This window comes from Myotis lucifugus, unplaced genomic scaffold, assembly GCF_000147115.1.
Source record: "Myotis lucifugus unplaced genomic scaffold, Myoluc2.0 scaffold_151, whole genome shotgun sequence".
NCBI lineage: Eukaryota > Metazoa > Chordata > Mammalia > Chiroptera > Vespertilionidae > Myotis > Myotis lucifugus.
This window is the reverse complement of record NW_005871199.1, coordinates 770,041-784,526: the sequence shown is the minus strand read 5'-3', so window position 1 is coordinate 784,526 and position 14,486 is coordinate 770,041. Positions and strand designations below refer to the sequence as shown.

Here is a 14,486-nt window from a genome sequence, read left to right as displayed (position 1 = left end):
CTCCTTAGTTCGGGGGCAACAACCAAGCCACGTGGTGGGCGGATGAGTTCCAACGTATATCTAATAAACGTTTTTTTTATGTGTTGTCTCCATCTTCCTTGGGGGGGGGTTCTAATGATGGGGACCGCCAAGGGGAGGGGGGCAGTTGGGGGCGCCCAGGCCAACAGGGGGAGGGGCAGTAAGAGAGTAAGAGGTGTCCAGGCCGGCAAGGGGGGGGGGGCAGTTAGGGGTGACCAGGCTGGCAGGAAGGGGGTAGTTAGGGGCGGGCAGGCCAGCAGGGGATGGCAGTTAGGGGCAATCAGGCCGCACACAGAGGCAGTGAGAGGCAATCAGGCCGGCAGGGGGTGGGGGGCAGTTAGGGGCGAACAGGCAGGCAGGCAGGTGAACGATTAGGAGCCAGTGGTCAGGATTGTGAGAGGGATGTCCGATTGCTGGTTTAGGCCCTATCCCTGGGATTGGGCCTAAACTGGCAGTCGGACATCCCCTGAGGGGTCCCAGATTGGAGAGGGTGCAGGCTGGGCTGAGGGGACGCCCCCGTGCACAAATTTTGTGCACCGGGCCTCTAGTGCCATAATAAAAGGCTAATATGCAAACAGACCGAACGGCAGAAGAACCAGTTGCTACGACGTGCACTGACCACCAGGGGCAGCACTACTCAACCAGAAGCAGAGCTCACAGCTGCAAGTGCAGCAGCGGTGGTGGGAGCCTTTCATGACCGCGCAGCAGCACTAAGGATGTCTGACTGCTGGCTTAGCCCCGCTCCCCACGTGGAGTAGGCCTAAGCCATCAGTCAGACATCTCCCAAGGGCTCCCAGACTGCAAGAGGGCGCAGGCCGGACTGAGGGACCCCCCCCACCCAAGTGCACGAATTTCATGCACTGGGTGTCTAGTATAATATAATTTGACATGTTACAGATGTCAGTGTGCTCACCACCCAATATCTAGTTTTCACTTGTCCCCATGCAATTTCACCCTCATCCCAACCCCTTCTCTTCTGGTAACCAAAAACCTGTTGTCTGTATCCATGAGTTTGTTTCTGTTTTATTTTTAATTATTTCACATATGAGTGAGATCATATAGTACTTGTCTTTCTCCGTCTGTTTCACTTAGCATAATACCCTCAAGGTCTATCCATATTGTTCCTAATTCCTACCCACTTTTTTTTTTTAATGTTCTTATTTATTTCAGAGGAAGGGAGAGGGAAAGAGAGAGAGAGAGAAACATCAATGACGAGAGAGAATCACTGATCGGCTGCCTTCTGCATGCCCCACACTGTGGATTGAGCTCACAACCCAGGCATGTGCCCTGACTGGGAATTGAACTGTGACCTCCTGGTTCATAGGTCGACGCTTAGCCACTGAGCCATGCTGGCCGAGCCACTGGTTTGTTTGTTTTTCTTAATGTTTTTATTGATTTTTTTTTTTTAAGAGAGAGAGAGAAACATCAGGACAATGCTCAACCAACCGAGCCACACCAGCCAGGGCTCCTTGCCCACTCTTGACTTCACTGACCTGTAAATCCCAACTTTATATACTCACAGCCATGCCTGCCTCAAAATCCAAAGAAACATGAATAAGTCTTGGAAATATTATGCTAAATAAAGAACATAAAAGGACAAATGTTTTATGATTCCACTTATTTGAGGTACCTAGAATAGGCAAATTCACAGAGAGAGAAAATAGAACAGTGGCTAGAGTTGGAGAGGAGGGGAGTGAGGAGTTATTATTTGTGGAAACAATCTCTAAGATGATGAAAAAGTTCTTAAAATAGATAGTGGCTAAAGGAGATAAAAGACTTGTACTTGGAAAACTACAGGACGTTGAAAAAGAAAGGAAGATAGAAACAAGTGTTCATGGATTGGTAAAATTAACATAATTAAAATGTTCATACTACTCAAAGCAACCACAGATTCAATGCAATGTCTATTAAAATACCAACAGCAAGCATGGAACAGAGTGCGGAAACTCAGAGGGGAGGCGGGGTGGGTGGGTGTGTGGTAGGAAATCAACCAAAGACCTTGTATGCATTTATGGTATGCATAACCTATGGACACAGACAATAGGGAGCTGAAGACCTGAAGTAGGGGGTGGGGGCAGCAGGGGTGGGGCAGGCTGGAGGGGTCAATAGGGGAAAAAGGGGAACATATGTAATACTTTCAACAATAAAGATTTATTTATTTAAAAAAAAAGAAAGAAAGAAATGTAGAAAGTCACCTACCCCCAGAAAATCAGTATTAGCAATTTGGGATATAGTCTATCAAACTTAAAAAAAAAAAAATACCAACAGCATATTTCACAGATCTAGAATACTCCAAAAATTTATATGGAACCAAAAAAGACCCCAAATATCCGCAGTAATCTTAAGAACAAAGTTGGAGGAAGCACAAGAACAGGCATATAGAACAGAACAGAGACCCCAGAAATTGACACAAGCCATTATGCTCCATTAATATTTGACAAAGGAGGCAAGAGCATACAATAGAGTCAAGACAATGTGGGCATTGGTGGTTCAGTGGTAGAATTCTCGCCTGCCAATAGAGTCAAGACAGTCTCTTCAATAAATGGCATTGGGAAAATTGAACAGATACATGCAAAAAAATGAAACTAGACCACCGACTTACACCATACACAAGAATAAACTAAAAATGGGTAAAAGACTTAAATGTAAGTTGTGAAACCATAAAAATCCTAGAAGAAACCATAGGCAGCAAAATCTCAGACATCTCCATAGCAATATGTTTATGGACACACCTTCTAGGGCAAAGAAAATTAAGGAGAAAATAAAAAAATGGGACTACATCAAAAGAAAAAGCTCTGCACAGCAAAAGAAACCATCAACAAAATGAAAAGGGAGCCCACTATATGGGAGAACATATTTGGCAATGATATATTTGATAAAGGGTTAATATCCAAAATATATAAGGAACTAATACAACTTAACAAAAGGAAGACAAACAATCCAATTAAAAAATGGGCAAAGGACCTAAATAGACACTTCTCCAAAGTGGACATACAGATGGCCAAGAGACATATGAGGAAAATGCTCAAAGTCACTAATCATCAGAGAGATGCAAATTAAAACAACAATGAAATATCACCTCACACCTGTCAGAATGGTTAACATCAATCCTCCTATATAATAAAGAACTAATATGCTAATTAGACCGAACAGCAGAACAACTGTTCGGACGAAGCCGGGGCTGCAAGGGCCAACCCCCTTGCACAAATTTTGTGCATCGGACCTCTAGTCTACACTAATAAAAGAGAAACATGCAAATTGACCATCCCTCCGCTACGCCCACCAGCCAATCAGAGTGAGTATGCAAATTAACCCAACAAAGTTGGTGGTTAGTTTGCATATGCAGGCGGGAGCGAAGACTGAAGACAGTGTAGAAGGAAGCCAAGTGCTGCAGAAGGGAGCGAAGCAACGGAGAAGGGAGGGAGCCGAGGCGGCGGACACGGGAGTGGAGCCGAGGCAGCGGAAAAGGGAGAAGCTCCCTTCTCTGCTTCGCTCAGGCCGCAGGAAGCCCTATTCTTGCAGGAATCTTCCTGCAACGGGCCTCTAGTATATAATAAAAGGCTAATATGCAAATTATCCCCACGGGCAGGAGTTTGACCAACCAGGAGTTAGACCTGCACTGACCACCAGGGGGTGGCGTGGAATATGGTGGGCATCAGTGACGCGGCACTGCCGGGCCCCGACGAGAGCGGGACTGCGGTAAGATGGTGGAGCAGGTGAGTGGGCAGCACCAGGCCAACGCAGGTGTGAAGGGAGGCCCCAGCTGGTGGCGGTGGCAGGTAGCCAGGGGAAGGGAGGCCCTGGCAGCAGCCGCTAGGAACCCTACCCGTGCACAAATTTCATGCACTGGGCCTTTAGTAAATGAGTAAATGACAAGTGCTGGTAAGGATGTGGAGAAAAGGAAACCTTAGCCAGTACACTGCTGGTGGGAATGCAGACTGTTGCAGCCATTATGGAAAACAGTATGGAGTTTTCTCAAAAAATTAAATATGGGACCGCTATTTGACCCAGTGATCTCACTTCTAGGAATATATCCAAAACACCAATCAGAAAGAATGTATGCACTCCTATGTTCATAGCACCACAGTTTACAATAGTTAAGATCTGGAAATAGCCCAAGTGCCCATGAGTAGACGAGTGGGTTAAAAAAGCTGTGGTACATTTATACTATGGAATACTATGCAGCAGTAAAAAAGAAGGATCTCTTACCCTTTAAGACAGCATGGAGGGACCTGGAGAGTAATATGCTGAGCAAAATAAGCCAGTCAGAAAAAGACAGGTATCACATGATCACATTCATATGTGAAATCTGATTAACAAAATAGATCCAGAAACATGGAAGCATGGACTGGACTGTGGACACAGACAATAGGGTGGTGAAGGCCTGGGGTAGGGGGTGGAGGTGGGCTAGAAGGGGTCAATAAGGGAAAAGAGACATATGTCATACTTTCAACAATAAAGATTAAAAAACAAAATAGATAGTGGTTATGGTTGCACAACACTGTGAATGTACTTAAAGCTGCTGAATTTGTACACTTAAAAATGGTAAATTTTGTTACATATATTTTGTCACAAAAATTTTAAAAAAAATACAATGTAATGAGACTGAATAAAATAGCCCAAGCTTCTTTTTGGGGTGATGGATATGTTCTAAAATTGGATTGTGGTGATAGCTGCACAATTCTGTAAACTTACTAAGAAAAAAAAAATCACTGAATCATACACTTAAATTATACTCCAAAGAAAGCTGTAAAAAAATAATATTCAATGTAAACTTGTCATATAAAAATTCTCTCCAAAAAGCAAAACAAAAATTCTATAAAAATGAATGTTGTATATTGCCTTTTAAAGCTTAACCAACCTTTTTTGTTTATTCTGGGCTGCTAATAATAACAGCTAATATTTCTTATGTAGCTGCTTAAAAGCCAAACATGCTACTAGGCACTTTATCATGTGTTCTTATTTAATAAATGAGGTATTATCCCTCTTTATGGATGGGAAAAGTGTCAAACAAGTATCCTAAGACTCCAAAACTGTAGTGAATCTAGAATTCCAACAATGATCGAGCCCACTTCAAAAACCTATTATACAGTACATCTCTCTGCACACAGATGTATTAAGCACAGGAGGAATTTATGGCCAGCTGATATCTATGCCTCCTCCACTTAACTTCTACAGTGTACATTGTGTAGTTAGAGTCTATACTGTAAACTGTTAGACCCGATATTCAAACACCATGATTATTCCATAAAAAAAAGCACCCTAGCCCAGCCAGTGTGGCTCAGTGGTTGAGCGTTGACCCATGAACCAGGAGGTCATGGTTCAATTCCTGATCAGGGCAGGTGCCTGGGTTACAGGCTCAATTTCCCAGGAGGGGGCGTGCAGGAGGCAGCTGATGGATAATTCTCTCTCATCACTGATATTTCTAACTCCCTTCCTCTTTTTGAAATCAATAAAAACAGTTTCTCGCCTTAGCTGGTTTGGCTCAGTGGATAGAGCATTGGCCTGTGGACTGAAGGGTCCTGGGTTTGATTCCAGTTAGGGCACATGCCAGGGTTGAGTGCTCAATCCCCAGTAGGGGGCATGCGGGAGGCAGCCAATCAATGATGCTCTCTCATCATTGATGTTTCTCTCTCTCTCTCTCTCTTCCTCTCTGAAATCAATAAAATATATTTTAAAAAAAACCAAAAAAAAAGCACCAAATATTTTTTCAAAAAACAAAATACCCCACCCTAAAGGCCAAGTAATTTAAATAATTCAATAGTTGGTATTGTCAAGACATTTATTTGTATAAAATATGAACACATATATTAGAAATATGAATTTGGATTCTACATAACTTTACTTACAAAGAATTCTGAACAAATGGCCACTGCAAACTCAAATAAGACCTGTCTTCTTGATGCTTTGTATAAATACTGCCTTACTGCCATTATAATTGTTATTAGGGGCCCAGCGCACGAAATCACGCGAGACCTAGGACCCAGAAAGAGTCCCGCGGCAGAGACGGGACCCAGAAACCCACCCGCGCCTCTAGTCAAGTCCTCCAGAGTCAAGTCCCCACCCACCTGCACGCGCCTTGCCACACGCGCAGCCCTGCCCACCCCACACACACAGCCTCCTGCTGATCGGTTGTTATGGCGTGATGGTGTGACGACCACAGGCTTTTTATATAATAGATTAGTGACGATATCCACGTAATTTTTTGTTGTTGTTAATCCTCACCCGAGGATATTTTTCTATTGATTTTTAGAGAGAGTAGAAGGGAGAGACAGAGACAGAGAAACATTGATGTGAGAGAGAGAGAGACAAATCAACTGACTGCCTTCTGCACGCACCCTGACCAGGGCCAGGGAACCTGCAACCAAGGTACATGCCCTTGACCGGAATTCAAACCCAGGACCCATCACTCTGCAGGCCGATGCTCTATCCACTGAGCCAAACCAGCTAGGGCTCCACCTAATTTTTAAATTAGGAACTCATATAAGTTCAGTGTTTTGGGGTCTCCTCAGGGGCAGAGCTAGATAATTTTAAGAAGCAGTATTGTATAGTCACATCTTTACACATCCATTCCCCCTTGCCCCAAATATGTGCCAAGTTCAGGGTTAGGTGCTAGGAATAATGGTAAAAGATTAGGTCACTATCTTTAACAATTTCATTCCGATAGAAGACAGATGTGCAGATAACTAAAATAAGTACCTGGATGTTTACATGAACTCATTTTTTCTGCCTTCCTATATCCTGCTTTTCTTTCCTATATTTCAGTGAAGAGAATTCAATTTATCCAGAGGCAAAAGCTAGAACCCTGGGAATCATCCTTGACTTTCCCTGATTCTTAAATCTAAGTCACCAAATCCAATTAATTCTGTTCTCTTATTCTGAATATAAATAAGAAAATACATAGCCCTGGCATGTTGCTGCCAGCAGCCACGTTGTAACCATGAAGGAAGAGAGCTTGCAGATAAAGCAGACACTGCATAGTAGAGCACTGATATGGCAGCTAATTATATAGCTGTGCCACCAGACCAAACTATCCTAAAGCTAGTCTCTGGATTCCTGTTATAGAGGCCAATAAATTCCCTTTAATGTTTAAGCCAGTATGAGGTAGGTTTTTTGCTACTTAAATTGAAAATATCCCAATAGAAAAACTCTGTCAGAAGTGCCAATATGAAATCAAAGTTAAGATATCCAAAAAACAGGTAGATACACGACATATACACAAAAGAATCAGAGCTTAGACCAGGACTGGAGATAAATATCTGAATGATTAAAAGAGGTGATTTAAGTATGCAGATGAGTGAAACCCCAGAAAAAAATGAATGTACAGTTAAAAGGAAAATGGCCAAAGATAAAACCATGGACAAGGCATTTAAGGGCTGGTTGGTCGGAGAGCTAGGGGGATACTCGCAAAGTATGACATGTCAACAAATTAAAGCAGAGACTCAAGAAGAGAGTAGTTGTGTCCAATAATTACAGCAGAAAAATTCCCAGCTTTAACTTTACCATTGACTGTTGTAAAAAAAAAAACAAAAAAAACACACAACAACAACAAGAATAGCCAGATGGCAACACAGCCTTAGTTAGACCCATGCTTGTCAGGTTTCCGACTCGTTACCCCAAAACCAAAATCCAAATTGTCATAAAAGACTTTGAGGACCCTGAGAGGGGAGAGAATGAAGAGAGAGGGCTAGCAAAACAAATTAGCATCTACTGACTCCGTATTTACTAGGCAAATACAAGGTCCTTTATATTTGTTCTCTCATTTACATCAGAGGATTAACAAAAAATTTTAAATTGTCAACAAAGTTAAAAATAATTATAAAAAATGATGAATTTTAAGACTATAATAATATAACATGACTTTAAAAGTCTGAAGTAGCAACAGTCTAAAAGACCATATTACTTCATAAAGAGTTTTCAGTATTTATACTGAACATAATAGTCCTTACAAAGCAAAACAGTACTTCTTTAACAAAAAAAAGAAGAAGTTGTTTTAGCCCTGGCTGGTGTTGCTCAGTTGGTTGGGTGTCGTCCTGTTCACCAAAAAGTTGCTGGTTCAATTCCCAGTCAGGGCACATGCCCAGGTTTCAGGCTAAAGCCCCAGTAGGGGCCATGCAGGAGGCAGTCGATGGGTGTTTTACTTTCACATCAGTATTTCTCTCCCTCTCTAAAAACCAATTTTAAAATCTTAAAAAATACATTAATTGGAATTATATACAGCATATAACTTTGGGATTGGTTTTTTCCAAGTTGTTGCATGTACTGATAATTTGTTCCTTTTTATTGCTAAATAGTCAGTCCATGGTGTGGATGTACCACAATTATTCACCTGCTGAAGGACAACTGAGTTTTTCTAGTTTTTTGCTATAACAAAGCTACTACATTCATATATAAGTTTTTGGAAGAACGCAAGTTTTCATTTATCTGGGATCAATGCCCAAGAGTATGACTGCTGAGTCACATAGCAAATGAATGTTTAGTTTTATAAAAAACTGGCAATCTGCTCCTTAGAGTAGTTATACCATCATATATTTCCAGTTTCTTCATATCCTCACTAGCATTTGGTGTTGTCATTATTATTTCTTATTTTGTTTTTAATCGTCACCCAAGGAGTGAGGATAATTTTTCCAGTGATTTTTTAGAGAGTAGAAGGGAGGGGGAGAGAGAAACATTGATGTGAGAGACACATTAATTGGTTGCCTCCCACACACGCCCGGTCCTGCAACCCAGGTACGTGCTTTTGAACCAGAAATGGAACCCATGACCCTCCAGTGCACAGGCTGACACTCTACCACTCAGCCACACTGGCCAGGGCTGTCATTTTTTATTTAAGCCATTCTGATAGATGTGTTGTGGTATTTCATTGTGGTTTTAATTTGCATTTCCCTAGTGGCTAATGATGTTGAATATCTTTTGCTCATTTTTTAATTCAACTGTTTGGGTTTCTTACTTACTGTAGAGTTTTGAGAGTTCTTTACATATTTTAGACATTAGTCATTTGTCATACATGTGGATTCCTAATTTATTTTCAGTGCAATTAAACATTACAGATACAGTTGAAGCACCCTAACTTTACCCCCAAACTATTCTTTTTTAAAAAAAATACATTTTATTGATTTTTTTACAGAGAGGGAGAGGGATAGAGAGTCAGAAACATCGATGAGAGAGAAACATAGATCAGCTGCCTCCTGCACACCTCCTACTGGGGATGTGCATGCAACCAAGGTGCATGCAACCAAGGTACATGCCCTTGACCGGAATCGAACCTGGGACCTTTCAGTCCGCAGGCCAACGCTCCCTCCACTGAGCCAAACCGGTTAGGGCCCCCCAAACTATTCTTTATTCTCCCTCCTCCCTCTCTCCCCAGAATTCATTATGATGAATTTATTATTATTCTCATGAACATATTTTTTTAATCCTCACCCAAGGATATTTTTCCATTGATTTTTAGAGAGAGTAGAAGAAAGAGGGAAAGACAGAGAAATATCGATGTAAGAGAAACATATTGATTGGTTACCTCCTGCACGAGCCCTAACCAGGGCCCGGGCCGGGGAGAAGCCTGCAACCGAGGTACGTGCCCTTGACCGGAATTGAATCCGGGACCCTTTGGTCCGCAGGCCGATGCTCTATCCACTGAGCCAAACCAGATAGGGCTCTAATGAATATTTTATAAGTTTATTTCATATGTATGTATCCATAAGTAATAAAATATAGTAGTTTGTATACATTTATAAATTTTATTTTTTAAAGTAGCGCTTGGCCTGGCCGGTGTCACTCAATGGTCAAATGTGGACCTATGAACCAGGATGTCACAGTTCAATTCCCGGTCAGGGCACATGCCTGGGTTGTGGGCTCGATCCCCAGTAGGGGGCATGCAGGAGGCAGCCAATCAATGATTCTCACTGATGTTTCTATCTCTCCTTCTCCCTTCCTCTCTGAAATCAATAAAAAAAAAAATTTTTTTTAAAGCAAAATTAAACAACATATACTAGAGCTGCTTTTAAAAAATATATTATTATTTTATTGATTTCTGAGAGGAAGGGAATGGGAGAAAGAGATAGAAACATCAATGATAAGAGAGAATCATTGATTGGCAGCCTCCTGCATGCCCACACTGGAGATCCAGCTCTGCAACCTGGACATGTGCTCTGACCAGGAATTGAACAGTGACCTCCTGCTTCATAGGTCGACACTCAACCACTGAGCCATGCCAGCTGGGCTCATTTTGCTTTTCAATGTTAAGTTTTTTAGTATTTAAAATTTACCTAAATAAATGAGGCCCTAGTAAAATCCTCACCTGAGGACATGCTTAGAGAGAGAGAGAAAAACATGGATGTGAGAAACATCAATCGCCTTCAATGTGCACCCTGACTAGGGATCAAACCCGCAATCCAGGTATGTACTCTCACCAGGAGTCAAACAGGCCCACCTTTTGGTGCACGAGACGACACTCCAACCAACCGAGCCACTCTGGCCAGGCTAGTTGATTTAACGGCTGTGTAGGATTCCACAGCAAAAACATACAATTTAATAATCCATTCTCCAGTTCAACACTTTTTAGGCATCAATTTGTAGATGTTAAAAGCAATGCTGCGATTTCTACTTCTGGCCAAGATGGTGTGACACAGGCTGGATTTACCCTCCCACCTGAAACAATAAAACCAGACAAAACACATGAAACAAGGGTCTCAGGACACTGGACACCAAGCACAAAGGACAGTGATCCCAGAGGGATAAAAGACAATGGGATGAGCTCCACAACTGCCCTCATTTATTGCTTTAGAAGAGTTTCTAGGACATGGTGTGGGGGAAATGAGAGGGAGCCAGGCAGACTCCTGAGTTGAAGGGATCGGTGAGGGTACAGTGAGACAAAGGCAGCTAGGTTTAAAAAAGGATAGAGTACCATAGAAGTGAGAATGCAGAAAGGTGGATATAATTTAAAAAGACAGATAGTAAGTGTTAAAGGCGCATGTAGGGAAATTGGAATCTTCATACACTGCTGATGGGAATGGAAAAGAGCCTGGAAGTTCCTTATGAAGTTAAACACAGTTACAACACAATCCAGCAATTTCACTGCTAGATATATACCCAAGAGAACTGAAAACATTATCTCCACACAAAAATTTGTACATGAATGTTCATAGCAACATTATTCATTATAGTCAAAAAGTAGAAACAACCCAAATGTCCACCAACTGATGACTAAACAAACAAACGTACATCTATAAAATGAAATACTGTACAACTATAAAAAGGAATTTAGTGCCCTGGCCAGGTAGCTCAGTTGGTTAGAGTGTTGTCCCAATACACCAACGTTGTGGGTTTGATGGTCAGGGCACATGCAGGAGTCAACCAATAAATGCATGAATGGGTGGAACAACAAATTGATGTCTCTCTCTCTCCCTCTACCTTCTTCTCTCTCAGAAAATCAATAATAATAAAAAGGAATGAAGTACTGATATATGTTACAACATAGATGAAAGTTGAAAACATTAAGTGAAGCAAGCCAGTCATAAAAGGTAATATATTGTATGATTCCATTTATATGAAAAGTCCAGAAAAGGCTTGAAGGAGAATGGAAACAGAACGGAGATAAATGGTTTCCTAGGGCTGAGGAGAGAGGAAAATAAGGAGTAACTGCTAATAGGTAAGGGGGGGGTTTCTTTTTAGGGTGATGAAAATGTTCTAATTTTAGATTATAGTGATAGTTGCACAACTCTGAATATACTAAAACCATTGAATTGTATACTTTAAATGGGTAAATTTAGGATATGTGTAATATGTTTCAATAAAGATGTTAAAGCCCTGACCGGAGTAGCTTAGTTGGCTGAGAAATGTTTCATTTAATTCTCAGAACATTCCTATGAAATCCACATTATCCCCATCCTATCAGAAAGAAGTAACTGAGACTCAGAAAGACTAAATAAACCTGCCCAACGTCACAAAATAAATAGAAGAGTCATGATTAAAACCTAGGTCTAACTCCAATGCCCCATACACCCCCCTTTCCACCACACCAAGGATGGTTAAGTAGGTTTCAACTCTCATGCCAACTTCATTTTATTGATGGTGGTTACCTATAGCATTCTGTTTCATCAGTAAAGACTTTTACTTAATTATTGTCTGCCACAGGTACCACATATGAAAACAGCAGCACACATATAAGCCAAGTATTTATCATATCCATCTATAATAATAAAAGTGTAACATGCTAATTAGACCGGATGTCCTTCCGGAAGCTGGATACTGCAGCCGCGGCAGCCGCCATGGCTGGCCGCAAGGGAGGGATCCAGGCAGCTGCCACGGCTGGGAAGGCCTACTGTTGCACAAATTTCATGCATCAGGCCTCTAGTATATTATCATAATCAGACTAATAAATCTGAATTTATTGGCCTGTGAGGGTAACCATATTTTTGCATTTTGAGGAAACAAGAGCTGGGAAGTGGACATGGCAGGGAAACAGCAAAAATCTACAAACCTTAGGAAAGTCTCACAAAAGTCTTTGGCATCATGAAAATTTCTTCTAAATATCCCTCAAGAATGTTCATGGCTTTAGCCAGTTTTGCTCAATAGATAGAGCATCAACCTGTGGACTGAAGAGTCCTGGGTTCGATTCCAGTCAAGGGCACCTACCTTGTTTGCAGACTCAATCCCTAGCCCTGGACGGGACGGGTGCAGGAGGCAACCAATAGATGTGTCTCTTACATGGATGTTTCTATCTGTTTCTCCCCTTCCTTTCCACCCTCTTAAAAGAAAAAAAAAAAAAAAGAATGTTCATAACTCTGTATAGCACTGAATCAGTCATATCAGAGAAGGGAGAATGTTATAAATAGCAGCCTCGCTAGATATTTATTCCATAGTAGGCCTAATGAAGTTTCTCTAATGCCAATTCATGTACGTGACAAACAATCATACAAATAAATTCTATCTCAGCAGTGCTTCAGAGATGAGTAGGCTCATGACCTCTACTTATAACTGTGTACAGCTGAATGAATGTCCATTTGTCTCCCACCAAAGTGGAAACAAGTTGCACTTCCAGGTCTTGGCAAAGATCACAGAGCAATGGTCCTGTTCTGCACATCAGATAGCTGAGGGAATGAGATATCTGAGCTCCTTCCAAGCTACCTAATGCTTCCTGCAGCCAATCATTTCCAGCAATTAACTCTGCAACCTCTCTATTTCAGTTCCCTAAAGAAACTCTCATACACACAAACCAAACTGCAAAACAAATTCTTCAAGTGGGGGTAAAAGCCCCTAAGGGAAAACAAAATGGTTACAGAACAGGTTTTATCTTAAATGCTAAAAGAATGAAATTATCTCCAAATGTACCATTTTATTGGATCATCTTAGAGGTTGCTTCTACACAGTCCTACAGGTAGCAATCTCTGGATTCAGCAACTGGTGGAATAGAAAAGGGTATGGATAAGGGCTTGAGAAGAATATGCATCAATGTGAATACCTAAGCTCTATTAATCACTTCTCATTAAGAGATTTAGATAACATGGAACAAAAAGAAACCACTCTGGCCGAAACCGGTTTGGCTCAATGGATAGAGCGTCGGCCTGTGGACTGAAGGGTCCCAGGTTCAATTCCAGTCAAGGGCATGTACCTTGGTTGTGGGCACATCCCCAATAGGGGGTGTGCAGGAGGCAGCTGACAGATGTTTCTCTCTCATCGATGTTTCTAACTCTCTATTCCTCTCCCTTCCTCTCTGTAAAAAAATCATTACAATATATTTTTTTAAAAAAAAAAAGGTCGCCGGTTTGATTTCCAATCAGGGCACATGCCCGGGTTGCTGGCAGATTGTTGCCAGCTCAGGAGGCAGCTGATCATTGATGTTTCTCTCTCCCTCTTCCTTCCTCTCTGTCTAAAATCAATAAAAACATATTTTTAAAAACAAGAAAAAGGCCCAGCTGGTGTTGTTCAGTGGTGGAGTGTCGACCTATGAACCAGGAGGTCACAGTTAGATTCTTGGTTAGGGCACATGCCCGGGTTGCGGGCTTGATCCTGAGTAGGTGTGTGTAGGAAGCAGAAGATCAATAATTCTTTCCCATCATTAATGTTTCTCTCTCTCTCCCTCTCCCTTCCTCTCTGAAATCAATACAAATATTTAAAAACAAAAAACAAAGACAATATACTAATGACCAATAAATACATGAAAAATGCTCAATGTCATTAGTCATCAGAGAACTGCAAATCAAAACCACAATGGCCTGGCCGGAGTGGCTCAGTGGTTGAGCATCAACCTATGAACCCTCTCTCTCCCTTCCTCTAGAAATCAATAAAAATATATATTAAAAAAACAACACACACAATAAGATAGCAATTCACACCCACTAGGATGGCTATTATCAAAAAGAAAATAACAAGTGTTGACAAGACTGTGGAAAGAGTAGAACCCTAGTATATTGCTAGTGGGAGTGTAAAATGGTACAGTTGCTTTGGAAAATGGTTTGGTGGTTCCTTAA

The 14,486-nt window shown here is 41.5% G+C and overlaps 1 protein-coding gene across 4 annotated transcripts in view; it reads right to left on the bottom strand.

The window, feature by feature from the left end:
* The window catches only part of GATAD2B (GATA zinc finger domain containing 2B), a 78,968-nt gene that overhangs the window by 24,043 nt on the left and 40,439 nt on the right, over positions 1–14,486 (bottom strand). The window contains exon 2 of one of the 4 annotated variants that reach the window (XM_006095141.3): positions 13,348–13,416. The exons of the other annotated variants lie outside the window; for them this stretch is intronic. The gene's annotated coding sequence lies outside the window, so the exon portion shown is untranslated. The remainder of the gene's footprint in view (positions 1–13,347; positions 13,417–14,486) is intronic. 4 annotated transcript variants of the gene reach the window in all.